The sequence below is a fragment of the Triturus cristatus genome, chromosome 2_1 (genome assembly GCF_964204655.1).
Source record: "Triturus cristatus chromosome 2_1, aTriCri1.1, whole genome shotgun sequence".
In the NCBI taxonomy this organism is placed as follows: domain Eukaryota; kingdom Metazoa; phylum Chordata; class Amphibia; order Caudata; family Salamandridae; genus Triturus; species Triturus cristatus.
In genome coordinates, this window is record NC_140581.1 from 914,742,604 (window position 1) to 914,769,335 (window position 26,732).

Here is a 26,732-nt window from a genome sequence, read left to right on the forward strand (position 1 = left end):
TTGTTATGAAGTTTCCTAATTTCCTCATTTACTGCAGTCTCCTCAGTAGGAAATACTTTCAGTTTTTTACTTTGGTTCCATCAAGAAGGCATTCAGATGTCACACATTTGCCATAAATTCTGAATGTTATCACTCTAGTTGCTCATTAGATCACTGTAGTAAAGCTACTGCTCACCAGGGAAGTCTGCTGCTGGAATTCAAAGTGCATGTTTCAGTCTGAATGTCAGAATTTTTTTATGAAATAGAAGAGGATTTGAGAAGTCAAAATGTGCCCTAATTTTTCTTTCTGCAGCACTAATCATAATTTCTATGGCAAAATGAACCCCCTCATTTTGTTCCTTTGTAAATTAAATGTTTTAAGTGTTACCACTTTATTCCAATCAAGATGGCTTCAGGTGTGCCATACTTTTGTCATAAGTAAGACTGTTAGCGCTCTAGTTGTTTGTTAGAACACTCTGGGACATTCTGTGATTGGGCTATACTTGGGCTACATTTGGGCTCTTTTTGTCTCTGGTGGCCATCTTGGGAGATTTATTTGTTATGAAGTTTCCTAATTTCCTCATTTACTGCAGTCTCCCCAGTAGAAAATACTTTCAGTTTTTTACTTTGGTTCCATCAGGAAGGCATTCAGATGTGTCACACATTTGCCATAAATTCTGAATGTTAGCACTCTAGTTGCTCATTAGATCACTGTAGTAAAGCTACTGCTCACCAGGGAAGTCTGCTGCTGGTATTCAAAGTGCATGTTTCAGTCTGCATGTCAGAATTTTTTTATGAAATAGAAGAGGATTTGAGAAGTCAAAATGTGCCCTAATTTTTCTTTATGCAGCAGTAATCATAATTTCTATGGCGAAATGAACCCCCTCATTTTGTTCCTTTGTAAATTAAATGTTTTAAGTGTTACCACTTTATTCCAATCAAGATGGCTTCAGGTGTGCCATACTTTTGTCATAAGTAAGACTGTTAGCGCTCTAGGTGTTCGTTAGAACACTCTGGGACATTCTGTCATTGGGCTATACTTGGGCTACATCTGGGTGATAATTGGGCTACATTTGGGCTCTTTTGTCTCTGGTGGCCATTTTGGGAGACTTATTTGTCATGATGTTTCCTAATTTCCCCATTTACTACAGTCTCCTCAGTAGGAAATACTTTCAGTTTTTTACTTTGATTCCATCAAGAAGGCATTCAGATGTGTCACACATTTGCCATAAATTCAGAATGTTAGCACTCTAGTTGCTTATTAGATCACTGTAGTAAAGCTACTGCTCACCAGGGAAGTCTGCTGCTGGTATTGTAAGTGCATGTTTCAGTCTGCATGTCACACATTTTTAATGAAATAGAAGAGGATTTGAGAAGTCAAAATGTGCCCTAATTTTTCTTTCTGCAGCACTAATCATACTTTCTATGGCAAATTGAACCCCCTCATTTTGTTCCTTTTTAAATTAAATGTTTTAAGAGTTACCACTTTTTTCCAACCAAGATGGCTTCAGGTGTGCCATACGTTTGTCATAAGTAGGACTGTTAGCGCTCTAGTTGTTCTTTAGAACACTCTGGGAAGCTGCAGTAGAACACAAAGGAATCAACAGACAGTCTCTGCCCTTGTTGGATGTACATGTTTTACTGAGAATGTCAGACTTCATTCTCACATGACTGAGAAAGATAATGTGAATTTACAGAAAATATGCTCTCAGTTTAGCTTATAGATCACCTTCCAAACCTCTGTGGGATAAGCATGAGAAAATAGTTTTCTCTCAAACATGATTCATGATATCACAGCAGAAGGCTTTTTCACATGGTAAAATCACCTAAGAACACACCACAATTCCTAAAATGGGTATGGTACCATCAACAAATGATTTATGTTTGAAATGCTTTATTGAGGAAAAAGTATAGTGAACAACAAAATACAAATCATAGAAAGAACATTGTCATACAGAATCAAAAAGAGAAAAAATAGAGGATCATCATGAGTTAAACATAAGAAACCAGAGGGAAAAATTAAAAAGCATTTTGTAAAATTTTAAAGGCAACCAGGGGGAAAAGGGGGAAAGAGGAGAAAAAAGGAGGAAAAAGGGAAGGAAGGGAAAGGAGAAAGAGAAAGGTAAATATGAGGCGTTAGGAGAAGGATAGATAAAGAGATCAGAGAGAAACTAGGTAGAATAGAAAGAGCAAACAAGCCAAGGGTAGGGAATAGTTGAAAGTCAGGAAAGAGAAATGCAAATGTAGAAGATATAAAAGGGAAAGAGTCACTTATGGGGGTTTGAAATTCTCAGAGGATAAAGGAGAGATAGATTTCGATTTCAGAGCCATGTCAAGATATGCTGTGAGAGGCAACCAGAATAAATCTCTATTGAGGGTAGGAGTGGAGGCAGCAGCAAAACGAACATCAAGCCTGTGATAGTGACAGAGAGAATTCCACCAACATTGTATAGAGAGCTTAGAGAGGTCCTTCCAATTAGAAGAAATATGTTGGAAAGCCAGAGCCAACATAAGATCTAATAGACCAGAGGAGCGAGAAGGAATATCAAGAGTATCAGAGATACTACCTAAAAAAAGAAGAGGGATAGAGTATGGAATAGAGATAGAAAATAGACGAGAGATATGAGACCACACCTGATCCCAAAGTGCGAGAACAGAAGGGCACAGAAAAAGTAGATGAAAAAGACCAGCATTAGGGGCAGAGCAGGTCCAACAGGCAGAGTCCTTATCAGGAGAAAAACGAGAAATAGAAACAGGAGAGAGATAAAGCCTATGATATAGAAAGAACATAGATTGAGTTAGTGAGGTGGAACAGGAAATTTTTAAGGACCTGGCCCAGACTTTGTCCCAAACAGCTATAGACCAGTCACAGCCCAAATCAAGCTCCCAAGCAAGTTCCAATTTAGATTTCGGGCGGGACGGATTGGGGGAGGAGAAGAATTTATAGATAAGAGAGGCTTTAGGAAGAGTAGACAGGATCTGAAGGAGTGGGGAATGAGATACGGAAGAGGATGATAAGGGGAGTGAATAATAAACATCAAGTATGATGGCCATGAGGACAGTGAATCTGCGGAAAAAAGACTGGGGACAGTGAAACAAAAATCGGAATCGAGGAAAAGAACATGGGAGAAAGCCATCGAAAAGTTGGTTAACCCATATCAGACCCTTTGATCTCCACACAGTCCAACAAATAGGACGGTTATTGAGGAGAATAAGCGAATTGTACCAGATAGGGGAAGCCAAAAAGGATTCACGAGAGACCGGGTCAGGACGGACCAGAGCATGTAGAAGAGAAGAAGTGTGTTTGAACAGGGGTAGAGGAGTGGTTAAGTTCTTAGCTGAAAAATGTACAATTTCAGATAGGGAGAAAGGAGAGAGGAGTGAGCGTTCAATAGAGAGCCAAAGAGGAGCAAGAGGAGAGGGTGCAAGACCAAGCCAATTAGAAGCCTGACGGAGAGAAAAAGATTTATGGTAGAGACGGAAATCCGGAAAGTTGACTCCGCCATTGGATTTCGGTTTACGAAGAGCAACTAGAGCAACTCTCGATTTTTCATGATTCCAGAGAAACTTAGAGAGACAGGAATCAATGCGTTTGAAATAGATATCAGGGATATGAATGGGGAGCATGGAAAGGATGTATATAAGAATGGGAGATATCATCATTTTGATCGAATCCAGCCGACCCCACCATGAGAGAAAGAGAGGATTCCAAGAAGAGAACAACTTATCAATACGGCATAATACAGCAGACATGTTCAACCGAATAGATGAAGAGATGGAGTTAGAGAACCAAATTCCAAGATACTTAATTTTAGAGGAATTCCATGCAAAACCAGTGGTCGAAAACTGATGAGGGAGACAAAATTTAGTAAGAGGAAGAATCTCAGTTTTATCAGAGTTAATCTTGTAACCAGAAACTTGGGAAAAGGAGTTAAACTCAAGTAGTAAGGCCGGGATGGATTGGTCAGGGTCAGAAATAAACAAAAGAATGTCATCCGCATAAGCAGAGAGTTTCAAATGAGTCTTGTCATAAGGGAAGCCAGAAATAGAAATGTTGTTTCTAATAGACGTAAGAAATGGCTCTAAAGCTAGGACAAAGAGTAGAGGGGACAAAGGGCAGCCCTGACGGACGCCACGCCGCAAGGGAAAATAGGGGGATAGATGGCCATTAACTAAAACAGACGCTTTAGGGGAGGAATAAAGTAAAGAAACCAGAGAAATAAAATTAGGACCAAAACCGTGCCAACGTAGGGAGGCAAACAGAAAGGACCAATCTACTCTATCAAAAGCCTTCTCAGCATCAACCGAGATGGCAGCTAGAGAAATGTTGAGAGAAGGTACCTTATTGAGAACATTAAGAAAAAGGCGGGAATTATCCGAGGTGAGTCTGCCCTTTACGAATCCACATTGTTCCTTACCAATGAGATGAGGGAGGAGAGGATCTAAGCGCCGGGCAAGAAGTTTAGCAAATAATTTATAGTCTACATTAACAAGGGATATTGGGCGATAATTTATACAGAATTGGGGGTCGCGACCCTCTTTAGGTATTAAGCAGATCGTAGCCTCGTGAAAGGTACCGGCAGCTGTGCCAGAGGTAAAGAAGGATTGGAAGAGGGAGAGAAGTTTAGGAAGCAGAAGATCTGAGAAATGTAGGTAGAATTCCACAGAGAAACCGTCCGGACCCGGAGATTTACCTTTGGTTAGAGATGCTAAGGCGCTGTCTAGTTCGGTAATAGAAAGGTCAAGTTCAAGATCAGGGAAGTTCAGATGAGAAGTGGAGGGGGCAGGGATTTTATCCAAGTAGGATTGAATAAGGGCAGCCGAAGGGGGGGACTCAGGAGTATAAAGAGATTGGTAAAACTGTTGAAATTGGGCGAGTATATCCTGCTCCTTATGCAAGAGAAGATTATCGGTGGAATATATCGAATCAATCAGATTGCGCTCCTTGCGAGACTTAAGGTAGTTGGCCAATAGTTTACCTGACTTGTTGCGACCTCCGTAGTAGCGGGCGCTGCTGCAAAGTAATATAGAGGAAGCGTTATCAGTGGTGGTTTCGTTAAAATCAAGTTTGGCGCGTATAAGGTCTGGTAAAACCGTTTTAGTAGAAGAGGTGTAGAATTTGTGCTCCAGGGATTTAATATGGGAGAGAAGGTCTTTCTGTTTCTTAAGGTAAGACTTCTTTTTCTTTGAGACAAAATCAATCACAAAACCGCGAGCGGTAGCCTTAAAAGAGTCCCAAATAACGTGAGGGGATAAAGAGGGATCAGAATTGAGTAGAAAAAATTCCATAGCAAAAGAAAGAAAAGAAGAGGAAAAGAGGGGATCTAGGAGAAGAGAGTTATTGAAACGCCAGCGGGAGGATTTGGGATGAGGAGGAAGAAGATCAAGAACTGTGACAATGGGAGCATGGTCTGAGATAACTATCGGCTCTATAGATGAGGAGAGCAGATTTTGAGAAAGAGATTGAGAAAGGAAGATGTAGTCAATCCGAGAGAAAGAGGCATGAGGAGGTGAAAAGAAGGAATAGTCCAGAGAGTCAGGGTGGGACAGTCTCCATGAGTCAAGAAGGTGAGATTTAGAGATAGTGTCAAGGAATTGTGTATGTGATTTGTGGGGGGTAAAGCGGGCAGAGGATTTGCGATCAAGAAACGGGTCAACAATTTGATTACAATCCCCCCCCAAAATGAACAGGGAATCACTATATTGAAAACACTTAGAAGTTATTAGAGGCCAAAAATTACAATCAGGATGAGTGGGGCCATATACATTAAAAACAGTCAAGGATACAGAATTGATTAACAGCTTAACTAAGACCCAACGACCCTCGGTATCATTTTCTTGAGAGAGAACTTTACATTTGAGCTTCTTGTGACACAAAATGGCCACACCATTCTTTTTATTGGATGTAGGAGAAAATAAAACCGTTCCCACCCAGCCTCTCTTTAATTTAAGAGACTCCGCCTCAGAAAGGTGAGTCTCTTGTAAAAGAACTAAATCAGGAGTATAAGAGGCTAGATGGGAAAGCACTCTCTGTCGTTTAATAGGGCTAACAAAACCTTTCACATTCCATGAGATAACTATGAATTAAATAACAATAAAATGTGTAAAGAACAGAGAAAAGGCATAAAACCAAGAACGCCATAAAGGGGAACAACAAGTGAATAAGAGAAAAGAGCAAGACAAAAGAAAGTCAGGAGATACAGTAAGAGAAAACAAAGAATAAGGAAAGAGAGGAAAAAGGGGGGAAAAGAGAAGTAGAAGAAGAGACAGTACATATCCAAAACGGATGACTGAGGAAAACATACCTGAAGGGGGGAGGGAGATGACAAGATGACGATGGGGTATGGGAGGATTCGACAAGAATGGCCTCCTAAGCCGGAGAGCAACACACCGCACCAGGACGGAATATGAGGAAGACGAATCGTATGATACGAAGAGGGATACAAGAGGGTTTATCGAATAAAAATCTAAGGGAGGGAAAAAGAAACGTGTTATGCAGAAGTCATGGTGAGATAAACAGTACAAAAGCAGACATTATATGTAAAACAGAAAACCCAAACAACAACCGTTATATAATCACATCAAGCAGAAGAAGAATCAAACCAAGGGGGGAGAAATTTCAGCAAAAAACCTGTAAGGAGAAAAAAACAAACAGACAAATAATCAACCAGTAGGGGGATTGGATGTGTCCATGCCAGCATTGGTCTGAATGTGAATAAAGTTCTTAAGTTCCGCCGGATCTTGGAAAGTCCAGGTGTTGTTTTGATGAGTTACCTTGAAGGTACAGGGGTGAAAGAGGCCATATCTAGCTCCAATAGAGCGCAGGGGAGCACGAAGAGATAAGAATTCTTTTCTTCTGGCAGCAGTGACATTAGAAACGTCCTGAGAGAGAAAAACTCTCTGACCCATCCATTACACTTGGCGCTTCGCTCGAGCTGTAGAGAGGACCAGAAGGAGATCAGTAAACTTGAGGAAGAGGATGATGACCCCTCGTGGTTTGGTTGAGGAGGAGGAGTGAGGGCCAAGTCTATGAGCTCTTTGGATACTTAGAGGAGTAGTAGTAGGAAGATCCAGAAGTTTCAGAAGAAAAGAGGAGAAGAACGTTACAGGATCATCCCCTTCCAAGGACTCCGGCAGGCCATAAAGACGCAGGTTGTTCCTCCTATTCCTATTTTCCAAATCCTCAGTGTGCTGTTGGAGGGTTAGAAAAGACTTTTCCAGAGAAGAGATGCGCTGAGAGTTTGACTGAATCTCAGTGACCTGCTGCTCCACGGAAGAAACACGAGTTTCCATCGTTGACCATTTAGCCTCAAAGAGCTGCATCTTCGCATTAGTCTCCTCCACAAATGGACGTAGAGCGCGAATCTCCTCCAATATCAGCTCCATAGATATAGGGGACGAAGGCGTCTCAGGTGGAGGTGGAGGAGAGTCTTGCTTCAATCGCTTAGACAAGGAGGCAGAAGGAGAAGATTTGTTTAGGGTAGGCTGTGACGGAGAAGAACGGATGGATGATGTCGTCGCCATTTGCTCCGTGGGAGAAGGATGGGAAGAGTGACCGGCCGTTGAGGAAGAGGCGGAAGAAGGAGAGCTCTTCGAGGGCACAAAGACAAACTTTGGGTTGCGTAGTTTGCCCATAGAAGCTTGAACGTGCCAGGGGCAGGATGAGAAAGAAGTGCTCCAATGCAACGTCTTGTACGCAAGTGTCAGTATGTATAGATGAAAAACACAGCGATCAACAGAAGCACTAAGCGATAACAGCAAAAACCAGAGTCCCAAGACACAGAGGAGATGCAAGCAAGGAATGAAAGGCTACTTCCAGTGTTGACAGAGAAGTCACCAGTGAGCGCAAACGCCAAATGCGCCGAGACTTAATGGTAGAATTGCAGCAGAAATCCAGCATGGGGGCATAATGAGCATGTAGGGAGATTTACGCATTAGAACTGAAGTAAGACATCAGGGAAGAGCACAGCAAATGTAACATCCTGTGAGGAGAACATGGATGTAGGGGTCTCCCAGAAAGCAGCAGCAGCATGAAGAATATCATTCAGGCATAGCGCGGTGACAGAGCGGCCATTAATTGTCAATGATAAAGTCCAGGAATAGAAGGAAAAACAAGGGAAACATATTTGCAGTTACCTCAGCGTCGCGCACACATCGCGCCTACTTCAAAATGGCGGCCGCGCTGAGGCACTTACACCGAGGAGCGGGAACTAGGCAAAAAACTGCTGAAAGATGAAGTCCGGCGGTCACATCCTCAGCTCGGAGATATCCGCTTGCAGGAACCACAAGGAAGAAGCCGAAACAGTCGCAGATAGCGATGGGGAGATGAAAAACACCGCCGCGGCGTAGGGAGCTCCGGGCTCAGGCGGCCATCTTGATCGGCGTCCAAGCCACGCCCAAACAAATGATTTATAATATAACTAAAGACTTAAAACCTTCTATTAACTGCAATGATTTTTAATGAGGTGCTATCATGTATATTGGTCCCAAGATGGCTGCCAACACTTCTTGGATGAAGTGCTGACAGCCAATCAGATCTCACGATGAGATGTGTGGTTAGGCTCCGCCCAGATATATATGTGGTTTTACTTTTGATTTTCACAGGAACTACTAAACGGATTTACACCATTTAAGCAAAAGGCACGAGTCTGAACTGAGGACTACCTCTTTGCCAAATTTGGTGTAATTCCGTTCAGCACTTCAGGCTGTAGCTGCGTCAACAGGTCCTATGGGAAAATGCATGGGGAAAACGCGTTTTGGGACCCCCCTTTTTACTCGGCCCCGGCTTGACGAATCACCGTGAAATTTTCAGGATAGGAGCGGACCGCAGCTGGCCAAAAGTTTGGAAAATTTCGCAAAGATTCATCAATCGACGCCAACGTTATTCCAAATAGAATGTTGTGGATTTCCTATGGAAAATAGGTCCTAACTATAACTACATACTGGCGACTGCCAGTAGATAATATATATATATATATATATATATATATATATATATATCCATCCAACAGTATGCCTGTAGAGAGAGGACACCACTCAGGTAAGTTCTAATCTTGACACCATTTATTCAAACGAAGGCAGTCACAGTGAGCAGACATCGCGGCAACTTCATATTCCCTCCCGACGCGTTTCGTGCTTTGGAGAGCACTTCCTCATGGGATGCTGGGATGTGGTGAGCGTAGGGAGCGAGTGCCGTTTTTTGAGGAGAACCAGCAATTGCAAAGCAGCACAACATCGCACCGCACTCCACATGGAGTTTGATTTGGCAAGAATTTTAGACTTCAAGACTGGGAGCTCACTGCAGCAACATGGTGGCACTACAACTACCAGAGGGCCGCAGTTGTGGCCACGCCCACTGAGGCGGGTAGTTTGATATTTAAGTCGCCGCCAAAATCACCATGGCTTGACTTCTATGCCCAGCACCCCTGATGAAGTGATGACCACGAAACGCGTTGGGTTGGGCCTGAAATGAACTTTGTGGGCTTGTCTGCTGACGTTTGCTTTGCTGCCTTGAATAAACCATTATGGACATTACTCACCCGCTGTGGGCCTCTTCCTCTGCAGGCACCTTGTGAATGGATATATATATATATATATATATATATATATATATATATATATATATATATATATATATATATATATATATATATATATATATTCACTTAAAAAACCATAGGTTTCACACATATTATAGTTACCTGGACATTTCACTCATAAAAAACCAATGAAATTCCCCCGTTATAGTTACTGCAGGCAACTATAACTCACGCGACCGTAATCCTCTGCTGATGCTAATACTGTATTTAGACACTTATTTACCCATGTCTTCTTCCATTAATCTTTAGCTATACATATATTACAAATATTTATTTTTCAGAAAGACACATATGTCATCAGTGATGTAATATCTGACGTCATCAGCAGAGGATTGCGGTCGCGTGAGTTATAGTTGCCTGCAGTAACTATAACGGGGGAATTTCATTGGTTTTTTATGAGTGAAATGTCCAGGTTACTATAATATGTGTGAAACCTATGGTTTTTTAAGTGAATTTGCAAGGTTTTTTAAATGCTAATTCCTAACTATAACGTGTGTGAAACCTATGGTTTTTTCAGTGAATTTGTACGGTTTTTTAAATGCTAATTTATTTACGTATTATTTTTTTTATATATTTATTTTACAATAAACTACATATTAAAAATTATTATTTTGTTTTTTTTTGGTTTTCACCCTGCGAATTATTTTTTTTTTTTTGTGTTTTTCAGGGTGCGCGCACTGTGCGCGCACCCCCGCGATTTAAAAAAAAAAAAATATATATTTTTTTGCCTTCGGGGTCCTTCAGGGACCCCCTGACAAAGGCTAGGGGGTCAGGAACTCTCTACCCTGCCCCCTTTTCACATTTGCCACCTTCCTTTTTCACTCTCGCACTGAAAACAAACAAAATGGCGGCCGACACTTCCTGATTTCGACCGATTCGAACGTTGACTAACATGTAACCACCAATCAGAATTACGCTCGCGCACGTTAGGGTGCTCGCACGGTGCTCGCACGGTGCGCGCACCCTGTGCGCATATAGATATATATATGCTTTTAAATGCTATTTTCTCCGGAAATACTGAACAGATTTACACCAGACCTGCAAAAGGCACTTCCTTGACCTTATGGCTACCTCTCTGCCAAATTTCAAGTAATTCTATTCAGCCGTTCGGGCTGTAGCTGTGTCTAAAGGTCCTATGGAAAAATGCATGGGAAAAACGCGTTTTGGGACCCCCCTTTTATCTCAGCCCCCGCTTGATGAATCCCCCCGAGACTTTCAGGGTAGGAGCGGAGCGTAGTGCCCCACCTATTTTGAAAAATTCACGAGGATTCGTCGACCGGCGCCAAAGTTATTCAAAATAGAATGTTGCGGATTTCCTATGGAAACGTGGTCCTAACTATAACTACCTACTGGCGACCGCCAGTAGGTAATTATCTACTGGCGGTCGCCAGTGGATAGTTATAGTTAGGACCCTCTTACCATAGGAAATCCGCATCATTCTATTTTGAATAACTTTGGCGCCGGTCGACGAATCCTCGCAAAATTTTCAAAATAGGTGGGGCGTTGAGCTCCGCTCCTACCCTGAAAGTCTCGGGGGGATTCGTCAAGCGGGGGCTGAGATAAAAGGGGGGTACCAAAACGCGTTTTTCCCATGCATTTTTCCATAGGACCTTTAGACAGAGCTACAGCCCGAACGGCTGAACAGAATTTAATGAAATTTGGCAGAGAGGTAGTCCTCAGGTCAAGGAAGTGCCTTTTGTAGGTTTGGTGTAAATCTGTTCAGTAGATTCTGAGAAAATAGCCTTTAAATCAATATATATATCTGAGCCAGCTTACGGTGCGCTTACGGTGCGCTTACCGTACACGTACGGTGACGTGCGCGAGCGCGATTCTGATTGGCCGTTAGATCTTAGTAAACATTCGAATCGGTCGAAACCAGGAAGCGGCGGCCGCCATTTTCTCTCTCGCACTCTGACAGGGGGTTGAAAAACAAAGTGCAAAAACATGTAAAGGGGCTGTTTAGACAGCTCCCAAGCACCTAGCCATGTCGAGGGAGTCCCCAACGATACCCCAAGTGAAAAAAGGCAATTTTAATTTGAAAATTTCGCCGATTACGCTTACCGTACGCGTACGGTAATAAATAATAAAAAAATAAAAAAATATCCACATTCTCCCCTACCCCGTGTGCAAATGGTGCCCGAAGGACTCCATTTGTGCATGGCTTATTACAGCAAAACAAAACATATATTTTACCTGTCACAACGATGCTCATCATATGTCCTCCATGTGCGCATGGTGCGCGAAGCGCATCGTGCGTTCATGGCCCATCTAGCGTAACGTGGGCACGCGGTGCGCGAACCGCACCGTGCGCGCACGGAACGAACTGCGTTAAGTGGGCGCGCATGCCACAAATGGCGTAAAGTAACTTAGCATTTAAAAAACCGTACAAATTCACTGAAAAAAACATAGGTTTCACACACGTTATAGTTAGGAATTAGCATTTAAAAAACCTTGCAAATTCACTGAAAAAACCATAGGTTTCACACATGTTATAGTTAGCTGGACATTTTACTGATAAAAAACCAATGAAATTCCCCCGTTATAGTTACTGTAGGCAACTATAACTCACGCGACCGTAATCCTCTGCTGATGACATATGTGTCTTTATGAAAAAAAAATATTTGTAATATATGTATAGCTAAAATTTAATGGAAGAAGACATGGGCAAATAAGTGTCTAAATACAGTATTAGCATCAGCAGAGGATTACGGTCGCGTGAGTTATAGTTGCCTACAGTAACTATAACGGGGGAATTTCATTGGTTTTTTATCAGTAAAATGTCCAGCTAACTATAACATGTGTGAAACCTATGGTTTTTTCAGTGAATATATATATATATATATATATATATATATATATATATATATATATATATATATATATATATATATATATATATGAGAAGAAAAGGTTGCCCTGCATGGGACCGCACACACGGTAAGTTCACCACTTTATTGAGGACTTGCAGGTTACACGAACTCACAGCAGGAATCCTCCCTCGGGAGCCTGACGCGTTTCGAACATCTCGTTCTTAATCATAGGCAAATCACAAACGGAGCAGCAACAGCATTGCAGAGTACGTATACCAACATCCCGCCCCAATGGGCGTGTACCAAAGTGTCTTCTGGAGGTTGACGTTCTGCAACAACAAAATAAATCCCCAGTGGGTGTTGCTGACATCCAAAGTTGTTAATAATCCCCAGCAATGAGTAAAACCTTAGCTGACAGTCACAAGTACACTGCCCATGTAGTCCAGCAACAAGGGAACCTCACCGCTCTGTCGGCAACCTCATTGCAAAGTCGCCACAAATCCGCATTTCCTCGCGGCAGTGCAGTCCCGCGGCTGAGGCGAGCCGCTATTTATGAGAAGAAAAGGTTGCCCTGCATGGGACCGCACACACCGTAAGTTCACCACTTTATTGAGGACTTGCAGGTTACACGGACTCACAGCAGGAATCCTCCCTCGGGAGCCTGACGTGTTTCGAACATCTCGTTCTTAATCATAGGCAAATCACAAACGGAGCAGCAACAGCATTGCAGAGTACTTATACCAACATCCCGCCCCAATGGGCGTGTACCAAAGTGTCTTCTGGAGGTTGAAGTTCTGCAACGACAAAATAAAACCCCAGTGGGTGTTGCTGACATCCAAAGTTGTTAATAATCCCCAGCAATGAGTAAAACCTTAGCTGACAGTCACAAGTACACTGCCCATGTAGTCCAGCAACAAGGGAACCTCACCGCTCTGTCGGCAACCTCATTGCAAAGTCGCCACAAATCCGCATTTCCTCGCTGCAGTGCAGTCCCGCGGCTGAGGCGAGCCGCTATTTATGAGAAGAAAAGGTTGCCTTGCATGGGACCGCACACACGGTAAGTTCACCACTTTATTGAGGACTTGCAGGTTACACGGACTCACAGCAGGAATCCTCCCTCAGGAGACTGACGCGTTTCGTACATCTCGTTCTTAATCATAGGCAAATCACAAACGGAGCAGCAACAGCATTGCAGAGTACTTATACCAACATCCCGCCCCAATGGGCGTGTACCAAAGTGTCTTCTGGAGGTTGAAGTTCTGCAACGACAAAATAAAACCCCAGTGGGTGTTGCTGACATCCAAAGTTGTTAATAATCCCCAGCAATGAGTAAAACCTTAGCTGACAGTCACAAGTACACTGCCCATGTAGTCCAGCAACAAGGGAACCTCACCGCTCTGTCAGCAACCTCATTGCAAAGTCGCCACAAATCCGCATTTCCTCGCAGCAGTGCAGTCCCGCGGCTGAGGCGAGCCGCTATTTATGAGAAGAAAAGGTTGCCCTGCATGGGACCGCACACACGGTAAGTTCACCACTTTATTGAGGACTTGCAGGTTACACGGACTCACAGCAGGAATCCTCCCTCGGGAGCCTGACGCGTTTCGAACATCTCGTTCTTAATCATAGGCAAATCACAAACGGAGCAGCAACAGCATTGCAGGGTACTTATACCAACATCCCGCCCCAATGGGCGTGTACCAAAGTGTCTTCTGGAGGTTGAAGTTCTGCAACGACAAAATAAAACCCCAGTGGGTGTTGCTGACATCCAAAGTTGTTAATAATCCCCAGCAATGAGTAAAACCTTAGCTGACAGTCACAAGTACACTGCCCATGTAGTCCAGCAACAAGGGAACCTCACCACTCTGTCGGCAACCTCACTGCAAAGTCACCACAAATCCACATTTCCTCGCGGCAGTGCAGTCCCGCGGCTGAGGCGAGCCGGTATTTATGAGAAGAAAAGGTTGCCCTGCATGGGACCGCACACACGGTAAGTTCACCACTTTATTGAGGACTTGCAGGTTACACGGACTCACAGCAGGAATCCTCCCTCGGGAGCCTGACGCGTTTTGAACATCTCGTTCTTAATCATAGGCAAATCACAAACGGAGCAGCAACAGCATTGCAGAGTACTTATACCAACATCCCGCCCCAATGGGCGTGTACCAAAGTGTCTTCTGGAGGTTGAAGTTCTGCAACGACAAAATAAAACCCCAGTGGGTGTTGCTGACATCCAAAGTTGTTAATAATCCCCAGCAATGAGTAAAACCTTAGCTGACAGTCACAAGTACACTGCCCATGTAGTCCAGCAACAAGGGAACCTCACCGCTCTGTCGGCAACCTCATTACAAATGATTAAGGATGGTGGTATAAGTACTCAGCAATGCTGTTGCTGCTCCGTTTGTGATTTGCCTATGATTAAGAACGAGATGTTCGAAACGCGTCAGGCTCCCGAGGGAGGATTCCTGCTGTGAGTCTGTGTAACCTGCAAGTCCTCAATAAAGTGGTGAACTTACCGTGTGTGCGGTCCCATGCAGGGCAACCTTTTCTTCTCATATATATATATATATGAGTGGTGGTCCGCCTCGACGACGCACCCTCTGTTCAGGAGTGCGGTGGCAGTTACCTAAGCCTGGAGGAATCATATATATATATATATATATATATATATATATATATATATATATATATATATATATATATATTCACATATTCGAACCAAACGCTTTAACCTTCTAAAGCAGGCAATGCACTCCAAGCCGATAAATTTGAAAGCTTTATTCCACCATACTGACAAACCGGTTTCGGTCTTCGCGACCTTTTTCAATGTCAGAGTCCCATTCAAATGTATTACTTTAAATACCTGGATGTTCACAACAGAGAGAAAAGATCCTGCACTTAAAAACATAGAAAAAGGACCACTGAAATCGTTGTTGCAAGCACAGTGGCCATCTTGTAGTTTCTCACCACCAATGGCCGGCATGTAATCCACAATATCATTCTAAAAAATCATTGCCAAGGGAGAAAATAGTAATTATCATTCATTTCAATAGTATTGTTATCAAATGTAATTTTACTTTATGATTCATATATTTATATTTCATTCTTATTTCTACCCTTGGATTACTGATTATTATGCCCTGAATGGGCTGTGCCGTTTTTACTCTCTCTCTGATCTAATCATATTATATAATTTATATTATTATATGGAACATCTATCATGTATTTTAACACAAAAAAGAAGAAAAAAAGGGGGAGAAAATTAGCTCAACAATGTTAAAGTTGAAATTAAAATCAAAATTGTGTTCCATCTTCTGTTTCTTTTTGCATTCCATTCCTTAATCCTAGTTCCTCTAGGAAAAGTTCCACATCCCATAGATATTCTCTTTACTTAAAAATCGTTATTCACAATTAACAGTAGTCTGAAAGGGGAAAGGTATAGGGAGTATGTGTCCTTGATTGTATATTTTCCAAATTAGCCTACATGTACCCACAGTTCCTCTTCGCTGTTTAAGCCTGAAGGTGCCATAGTTCTTAGTTCTAGAATATACCTGGATTCTAGCTGACGTAATCTTTTTACCCTATCTCCTCCTCTTTGTCTCACAGGTTTCTGATCCAGGCAAAAATAGCTCAGCTGATGGCTGTCACTGTGGTGGTGTATAGCGAAGTGGCGTGCGACTGGGTAATTTTTGTCATTATTGGTGATGGCCCGCATATGTTCCAACACCCTCTTCTTTGCGGGATGCACCGTACTCCCAATATAGAGCAAATTGCAACAACAGCTCAGACAATAAACAACAAAGTCTGAGTTGCAATTTAAAAATGTAAGGATTAATTTATCAGTTGGTCTCCCTGGGACCTTATACTCTTTAATTTTTTTACTGTTCTTGCAAGCTTTGCATTTAAGACAGGGGAAAAAACCTTTAATTTAATTCCTGCCTCTCGCACTTTTTTCAAAATGGCTATGTACTAGTAGGTCCTGTAAGGACGTGTTTTTCCTATATGTAATACTAGGATGTTGGGGCAGTCCTTTCCCTATGACCATGTCTGCCCTCAAAATTCTCCAATGTTTGTTAATTATTTGACGTATTTGAGAGTTTTTAGAAAATGTCAAAATTAACCTAGTTGTATCATCTTGTTTCACCTTCTGTTTATTTGCTAGAAGAAGACTTCTTTCTTTTTGATCTGCTCTTTTTTCTGCTGCCTTCAATGTATTCTCTGGGTAACCTCTTACACTGAAGCACTTAATCGCTTCTCTTTTGGATCCTTGATAACTAGTGTCTAGTGTACTGTTCCGTTTTATCCTGAGTAACTCCCCATAGGGGATACTGTTCACCAGGCACCTAGGATGCTGACTGGTAAAATGTAAGGTGGCATTACCTGCGGTGGCTTTGCGGTATAACTTAGTCATTAGTTGTCCATTACTTACATATACCAGTAGGTCTAAGAAGGCCACTTCTGAATCACTAATGTTGCTAGTGAAATGCAAATTATAGATGTTATGATTTAGGAGATCCCGATATGTCAGGAATTCTTCTTGCGACCCTTTCCAGACGATAAAAATATAGTCGATGTATCTAACCCAGACGGCTATTTTACTCATCCAGGGCTCATTAGCCCCATACCAGGCCACGTGCTTCTCCCACCAGCCCACGAATAAATTCGCGTAGCTGGGGGCGAAGCACGTGCCCATCGCGGTACCTTGTTTTTGGATGTATAGTTGGTTGCCGAATAGGAAGATATTGTTGTATAGGCAAAAGGCCATAAGTTCTATGATCATTTGATTGTGCTCCATGTGTTGTATTGTCTTGTTTTTAGAAAACTCTTAGTCGCTTCTAAGCCTTGTTCATGGTTAATACTGGTATATAGACTAGTTATGTCCATAGTGACCAATATCTGGTTCTCCTCCCATGGTATGTTGGCAATTTGCTTAATGAAATCTGATGTATCCTTAACATAAGATACCAAGTTGCCAACAAAAGGACTCAGTATTGTATCGATCAGTATTGATGTGTTCTCCAGGAGACTTCCTTTAGAGGACACAATGGGCCTTCCAGGAGGATTCTTGTTGTTTTTGTGTAATTTAGGTATGTGGTAGAAGGTGGGAATGGTGGGATAATCAATTTTCAAAAATTCAAACTCATCGTGATGTAAAATTCCCTTATCCCGCCACCCACTAATTACCCGATGAAATTCTAATACACTCTCATTGTATTGCTGTCTAGAGATTTTATTGTAGCAGTCCACATCACTTAGTTGTCTTAGTGCTTCTAATTCATGATGTTTCCTAATTTCCCCATTTACTACAGTCTCCTCAGTAGGAAATACTTTTAGTTTTTTACTTTGATTCCATCAAGAAGGCATTCAGATGTGTCACACATTTGCCATAAATTCAGAATGTTAGCACTCTAGTTGCTTATTAGATCACTGTAGTATAGCTACTGCTCACCAGGGAAGTCTGCTGCTGGTATTGTAAGTGCATGTTTCAGTCTGCATGTCAGACATTTTTAATGAAATAGAAGAGGATTTGAGAAGTCACTCAAAATGTGCCCTATTTTTTCTTTCTGCAGCACTAATCATACTTTCTATGGCAAATTGAACCCCCTCATTTTGTTCCTTTTTAAATTAAATGTTTTAAGAGTTACCACTTTTTTCCAACCAAGATGGCTTCAGGTGTGCCATACGTTTGTCATAAGTAGGACTGTTAGCGCTCTAGTTGTTCTTTAGAACACTCTGGGAAGCTGCAGTAGATCACAAAGGAATCAACTGACAGTCTCTGCCCTTGTTGGATGTACATGTTTTACTGAGAATGTCAGACTTCATTCTCACATGACTGAGAAAGATAATGTGAATTTACAGAAAATATGCTCTCAGTTTAGCTTATAGATCACCTTCCAAACCTCTGTGGAATAAGCACGAGAAAATAGTTTTCTCTCAAACATGATTCATGATATCACAGCAGAAGGCTTTTTCACATGGTAAAATCACCTAAGAACACACCACAATTCCTAAAATGGGTATGGTACCATGAACAAATGATTTATAATATAACTAAAGTCTTAAAACCTTCTATTAACTGCAATACTTTTTAATGAGGTGCTATCATGTATATTGGTCTCAAGATGGCTGCCAACACTTCTTGGATGAAGTGCTGACAGCCAATCAGATCTCACAATGAGATGTGTGGTTAGGCTCCGCCCAGATATATATGTGGTTTTAGTTTTGATTTTCACAGGAACTACTGAACGGATTTACACCATTTAAGCAAAAGGCACGAGTCTGAACTGAGGACTACCTCTTTGCCAAATTTGGTGTAATTCCGTTCAGCACTTCAGGCTGTGGCTGCGTCAACAGGTCCTATGGGAAAATGCATGGGGAAAACGCGTTTTGGGACCCCCCCTTTTCTCTCGGCCCCGGCTTGACGAATCACCGTGAAATTTTCAGGATAGGAGCGGACCGCAGCTGGCCAAAAGTTTGGAAAATTTTGCAAAGATTCATCAATCGACGCCAACGTTATTCCAAATAGAATGTTGCGGATTTCCTATGGAAAATAGGTCCTAACTATAACTACCTACTGGCGACTGCCAGTCGGTAATATATACATATATATATATATATATATATATGTATATATATATATATATATATATATATATATATATATATATATATATTCACTGAAAAAACCATAGGTTTCACACACGTTATAGTTAGGAATTAGCATTTAAAAAACCTTAGAAATTCAGTGAAAAAACCATAGGTTTCACACATGTTATAGTTAGCTGGACATTTTACTCGTAAAAAACCAATGAAATTGCCCCGTTATAGTTAGTTCAGCTAACTATAACTCGCGCGCCCGCAATGCACTGCTGATGACGTCACATATTACATCACTCATGACATGGTCAGTGACATCACTCATGACATCACTGATGACATCTCAAATGACATCACTGATGACATCACTGATGACATCATCCTTGTGATAGAGTGGCAGACCTCCTCTCACCTTAATATAAGCTTTGATACACACATTCAAAAATAGAGACTAAAAATTTCAAAACAATGGACATACCAATACCAGTTACAACAACCTCTTCAGTAATTCTAAGATCCATATACACATCCACTCATTCACCAACAGTCCTATACAGTCACTCATACATGTACTCACTCATCATATGTACTCATACACCTATACATCCTGTTACATAATGCCACTCATCCATAGAGTTACTCACACACATAGTCACTCATGCTAATAAAGAATCAAACATACATTCACCTGCATATACAGTTATACACACACCACCACACTTACTTCTACGGAAACTTACACATACTTAGTCTTTTAAACAATCACTTATAGAAACACATACTTATTCATACAGGAACTCTTTCAATCTCTCCCTCTCACATATACTCACATATATACACCAATAGTCACATATACTAGTTTAAAACATATGTAGTTACTCCTGAAGACACTATTGAGACAGTCTTTCACTCACTAACACACCCATACACACACTCATCCACCCATACAGTCCTGCACACATGCTGTCTTCAACACATACAAACAGTGAGTCACTCATTCATGCACCTATGCACTACGTAATACCCCCCACCGAACCATACAGACACTCAGACTGATACTCAAAAAAACAACTAATAACCTATATAGACACCCATGTAGCTACTCACCAACCCATGCAGCCACTTATACACAAAGTGAGAGATACACTTAATCAGTCAGTTACACAATCAATTTTTCAAAAACAAATCATCCATTTAGACACTTATATACCCATTTATTCTTCCATCGACCTTGAGATATACATATATAAAACATATTTAATTTTCAGAAAAACACACATTCACTGGATGATGTCATCAGTGATGTCATCAGTGATGTCATTTGAGATGTCATCAGTGATGTCATGAGTGATGTCACTGACCATGTCATGAGTGATGTAATATGTGACGTCATCAGCAGTGCATTGCGGGCGCGCGAGTTATAGTTAGCTGAACTAACTATAACGGGGCAATTTCATTGTTTTTTTACGAGTAAAATGTCCAGCTAACTATAACATGTGTGAAACCTATGGTTTTTTCACTGAATTTCTAAGGTTTTTTAAATGCTAATTCCTAACTATAACGTGTGTGAAACCTATGGTTTTTTCAGTGAATTTCTAAGGTTTTTTAAATGCTAATTCCTAACTATAACGTGTGTGAAACCCATGGTTTTTTCAGTGAATTTGCAAGGTTTTTTAAATGCTAATTCCTAACTATAACGTGTGTGAAACCCATGGTTTTTTCAGTGAATTTGCAAGGTTTTTTAAATGCTATTTTTTTTTTTTATTCTTCATTTTTTTCAAACATATTTTTAATTTAATTTTCTTACCTTTTATAAAGACTATGCTTAAATTTTTAAAATCCTTAAATATTTTTTTTATATATATTTTTTAAAATAAACATGTAAAATTTATTTCCAGATTTTTTTTTTTATTTTTTTTTTATAGTACGCGTACCGTAAGCTCACGGTAAGCGTACGGTTTACGCAACGTCCGTAATCTATCTACGCTACTTGCGTATAGTTACGTACTTTGCGTAGCCGTGCGTACTGCGCGTGGGACGCGTGCGCGCTTACGCCACACGCGCACGTTACGCGGAAGTGCCGGGGAGTGACTGTTATGCGCATGCGCGGAAGCGCGTGTCTTTTTTACGCGCACGCGTACTTTTTGCCGTAAGCGTACCGTAAGCGTACCGTAAGCGTACGGTAGGTCATGTGATCTTGAAACACAACTTTTGATTGGTTGAAACTACTTTCAGTTCTAGAACTCTCCTACACCACACCCATTCCCCTCATTTCTGCTTGTGATCCCTTGGGAGAAGGAGCTGGTTTGTCTTTGGGATACGATGGCAGAACAGCAGAGCTCTTCTGAGAGTGAGGCTAGCACCAGCAGCACTGTCTTGAGACAGAGATCGAGGAAACAAAAGCCTTCTTATGTTTGGGATTATTTTACTTTTCCAGAAGGCCAGCAAAAGGTGAATGCACCCTTAGTTACTTGCAAGCTGTGTCAGCGTGTACTTTCTAGAGGTAATCCTAACAGGAAGTATTCCTTTGGGAATCACACCATGAAGAGACACCTCCAGGATGTACACAGAAGGACACATGGTCATCTTTTTGGAGGTAACTCTTCAGAAAGACGAGCCAGTACATCCACAGCAGCTCAGCCTGGACCATCACCTGCAGGGCTGACTCCTTCTTCTGCAGGTCAGGTGAGCCCTTCATCTGTGGGGGGAGAATCTCCTTTTGCTGGCCCTCTGGAAATGAACCTTCGATTTCGGAAGGTTGATATTCATTGCACATTTTGTAAAGGTCTAATTTGTCATAGGGAGACCAGTGTTTCCCTAGTGAACAACAAAATAGATCAGCACATTTGTAGCTATGAATGATTTTCCCATGCTTCCTTTCCTCTGTCCCTGCATGAACACAACGGTTCTTTTAAGAGCCAACCTTATCTTTCATCTTTTTTTTACATGTTTTTAAAAACTTTTTTTTTTTTTTTTTACCGTACGCGTACGGTAAGCGTACCTTTTTTTTTATTTTTTAAAAAAAACACTAAAAATCATTTATCACATTACAAGTTCCTTGAGAGACTACAATTATTATTAATGACTTACCATACTCACTCAAAAAAATATTTATTCATTTGTTTTTTTAAAAAATAGTTTTTAAAATGGTTGTAGTTTCCGAAAATTTTCTATATCGATCTGAAAATAAAGAAAAAAGTATTAATATTTTTAAACCATTTTATAATACAGTACACATATTTACATTTTTTACCAAAAAATATTTTTTCCTTATTTTTGCTGTTTTCAGAATATATTGCATTTCACTATAAATTGTGAAAGCAATTGCATTCATCATTTTACAGCGGGCAAAAAAAATTAACAATCTCAAAGATTGTATTAAAAAAGCCCAGAATCTCTTCTCACTTAAACTTATCATTACAGAAATGCATATTATTCTAAAAAAATATCATCTAAAAACAATACTTTTTTCTTTAAAATACCGTCTGATATGTTTGTTTGAGAAGTATAATCACAATATTATATCTCAAATAACTCCAAAATACATCTGATTTTATTTCCTTTAGGCCAAATAGTATTTTTTTTTTTTTCCTGGAATAAATTTCCAAGGGAAATCCATTAAAATTCTAAAGTTTAATCTGTCCAGATCTCACCGATTCTCTGTAACATTTTGGTTCACGAAAATTTTTTGAATAATTTATTTAGTCCACAATAGAATTGCTTACTTTTCCACATGGCCAAATAGTAATTTTTTAAATCATTTTTGAAAAAATTTCCAATGGCAGTTCAATAGCATTCCAAAATTTAAAATGTGCAGAAGTTACCGATTATCTCTAAATTATTGGTTTTTCAAAATTGCATTAAAAATTAAAAAAGTCCACATTACAATTGGTTATCTTTCCTTTAGGCCAAATGATAATTTTAAAAATATTTTTTCTACAAAATTGCAATGGTAATCCAGTAAAATGGTAAAATTATTTTGTCCAGATCTTGCCAAGTCTCTCTAAAATTTAGGTTTCAGGAAGATTAGATAGGAATTTGCTAAATCAAAAGGCAAACGTTGTTTGAAAATCAATTGGGAATCATTACACAGTGTCCAGCCTTTTTCACATTTTAGATAAACTGTGTAATGTCCAGAAGTAACAGTAGGTCCATCATGGAAAATTATTGCAACAGTTACAAAAGTTTTTCCTGAAATTGATAATTGCTGTCCTGTAAACTTCTTTATTAAAGTATCCAATTTTGATCCATCAGCTCTACATCGTTGCATCATTAAAATTACATACTGTCCGTATTCCCTTAAAATTAATGTTGATAACATGTCAGAATTACACTCACCACATTTCATGCTATGATTAGCATCTTTAACTAATTTTGCAAAAGTGACTGTTTTACTCTCTGGCAATGTCAAATAAATAAACCTTTCATTATCAACAATAGAGCCACATATATTATAACAATTATCACAACTATGTTCCCATTTATAAGAGAGACCAAAAAAAATGTCAATGGGAACTCCTTCTTCTTCCACTACCTGAAGAAAATACATCAAAAATTCATGTGCATCTTGCTGTTCATTTTGAGAAAACTGTGTTCGTCCTGAACATACATCTAAAAGTTTTCTAATGTCAGTAGCACTTTCTATTTGAGTTTTATCTTTACTCAGCTTTTGAAAAAGGAGACTCAGCTCTGAACAGAATCTTTTTCCCTGATTTACTATTATCTGCTCTTGCAAACTTTCCAGATAAAATGCAACATTCAGCACTACATTTGCGTAGCAGTTGACACCAGAGGTATTTTCAAAATAACATCCTACAACCTGTTCTTCATTTTCCTTATTCTTTTTGCTTGCAATTACATCACTCCTCTTTTTTTCCTCCTCTCTACATCTTCATTACAGATATTCTCATTTCTCCTTTTACGAGAAACTACACGTTTCTCCAACACAGGATACTGACCTAAATGAGGAGCATAGCTTCTTCTTAATCTATTATACTCCTTTACACAGTTTGTATCAGCACTAACTTTTGAGTCATCAAAGTCTATCATGAATAAACCAGATAATGTTTTCACTCGTGACAAAGCTACATATGCCATACCTTCTTTGAACACAGTTGAACCAATGTTCACAAAAGCACAATCTACAGTCAATCCTTGCGACTTGTGAATAGTTACAGCATATGCTAAAGAAAACGGAAACTGCTTCCTACGTACATACAAGTCTTTCACAAGCATGAAACGAACTGAACAACGACAAATATCTTTAACTTCTTCTATCTGATCAAATTTTATTTTTAAACATTCAACTCCTTCTTTTTTCTGATAATTAATAAAACCCACAACTCTTCCCATCGCTCCATTAACTAAACCTTTTTCAACATCCAAATTTCTTCTTAAAAATACTCTACAGTTCATGCAAACATATAGATTTTTTTCTAATCCAGCTGTTTTGGAGATGTTCTTCTCTAGTGAGTCCAATTTATTTTTCATTTTGCCTGTTACTGTGACAGTAATTCTTCCATCCTCAATTTTGTCCACTGCTTCCAATTTCCTGATCTCTTCCTTTTCCAATTTCAAAAGCTCCTCATTGAATATTGAGCATTCACGTAGAGTTGGCATTAAGCAGATGACACTTTTGTTTTCTGCAATATTCTTGTATATTTTCTCTGCAACTATTTCTTCCTTTGGAAATAAATTATGTAGCAGCCGACTCTGTAATGCTTTTTTCCCAACTTCTGTGAGTATTCCAATCCTGATATCTTTCAGAATACTTCCATATTCTTCATCGTTTGCTTGCCTCATATTAGTTGTAAGTTCCTTGTACTCAAAGAAGGACCAAATATTTGTATTTCCAATGCTTCCCAATGACTTCTTCGTGTCTTCATGTGTCACAGTATTAAACACTGGTTGTCCTTTAACTGGAGTAAGTTGCAAAAGATCCCCAAAAACTATGACGTGTTTTCCACCAAATAACACGTCATAGTCTGTCTTCAAAATTTGCTGCATTCTTAAATGCACAAAGGCAAGCATTAAGTTTGATACCATGCTCACCTCATCAATAATGAGAACTTGCATCTTCTTCAATACTCTTGAAACTTCCAAGGATGCTTCTCCAGTTAGCTTGTTGAATTGTATTTTGTTCTCATGCTCCACTGGTAACATTAGCAAACGATGTAAGGTGATTCCTTTTATGTTATATGCTGCTAACCCAGTTGGAGCAGTAACCACACAAGACAAAGTAGAATCCGTTTTTTGCTTTAGGTAGCTTCTGATGACTTTAATTAGGAAACTTTTTCCAGTGCCAGCTTGTCCGCTTACATACATCCTGATTGGATGAAATGATGTGCATGAGCACTCTTTTATGATATGTAGAAATCCGTGATCAATTTTGTTTTTGATCTCTTCATAAATTTGTTGCTGCTCTTGATTCAGTTGTCTTTCCAAATTTTCTAAGTCTATAAATTCTTCTTGACCTTGATTCATAGCCGTTTCCACTTCATTCATGGCTATTGATGCTTCATTTTCAACGATTGGTTGTCCTAGGGGATCTTGACTGTATGTTCCTGAACTTTGGCTGTCCTGAGAACTGTCTCTAGCTATTTCTGCTGCAATTGTAGTTTCCTGTTCAATTTCTTCATTTAACATTTGCAGATAAGTTGAGAATGTACTGCATTGTATGCTGTCTTTGCAAGCATTAAAAGAATCTTCATAGCTCTGGAATTCTCCCAGTAGTTCATCCTCTGTACGCCATGGTTTAAACAACTGTAAAAGAGCCAAGTAGTAAAATTCTTTCTTGTCGGTAGTGTCGCAACTCAGCTTCCGGTGATTTATCAAACTTCCTTTGGTTTGCTTCACCAAACATCCTTCTTCACCAACAACTTTATATTTTCCACTGTTGATGTCTTCTGCAGCTTTCCGTGAATAAATGTAGTTCTGTAACACTTCATAGAGACACATGTTCTCCAGATGATGACTTCTCTTGGGATAATATGTGTCCAACATGTTTGTTTTCAATATATCTGTACTTTCTGGGTCATTCTCAGCCAAATATTCAATTTCTCCAACAGATTTCAGTACCCGATTTCTCATTGCTGCAAGGCCTAAACTTGCCCAAATTATTCTTCTTGACTTCGAGTAGAGACTTGCAGAAGATAACCTATCTGAACATTCGTAGGATCCAATTTCTCGATGCGATAACATCTTCAAACTGAAACTGTACAGCTTCTTACTGACAGTCTTCTCGTGAGAAATCTCTTCCCACATTTCCTTCAATTCTGTTTTTTCTGATTTCGTAATGTAAGACGTTACATATCGAGCAACAGCAATGGAATTGTCAGCAACATACTGTATATCCATGTTAGCGTTCCACATGGATAAAATGACTGGGTTGTAGTCATTTATATTTTTAGATTCTTCTTTTCTTTTAAGGTTGTAGGTATTCTTAGGTGATTTTCTTGTGATAGTATGTCTCACAGCTGACATAAAACTGTTGACTCTTCCATTTGAAAGAACAGGTCTAGGAAATCCAAATCGACATTTAGTGTAGTATTTTTCTTTGCTCTTGTATTTCCGTCGACAGTATTTTCCACACCGATGACTTTGGAAACGTAGAACTTGCTCCTTTAACTTGTTCTCTTCTGTGCTTTTTGGTATAGCACATGTTGCATATTCTTCAATGTAAGATAACACTGCTTCATCAGTATCTGTTCCAAACTTTGGGGCATCCTTGATCCACAGCAGCATATGAATA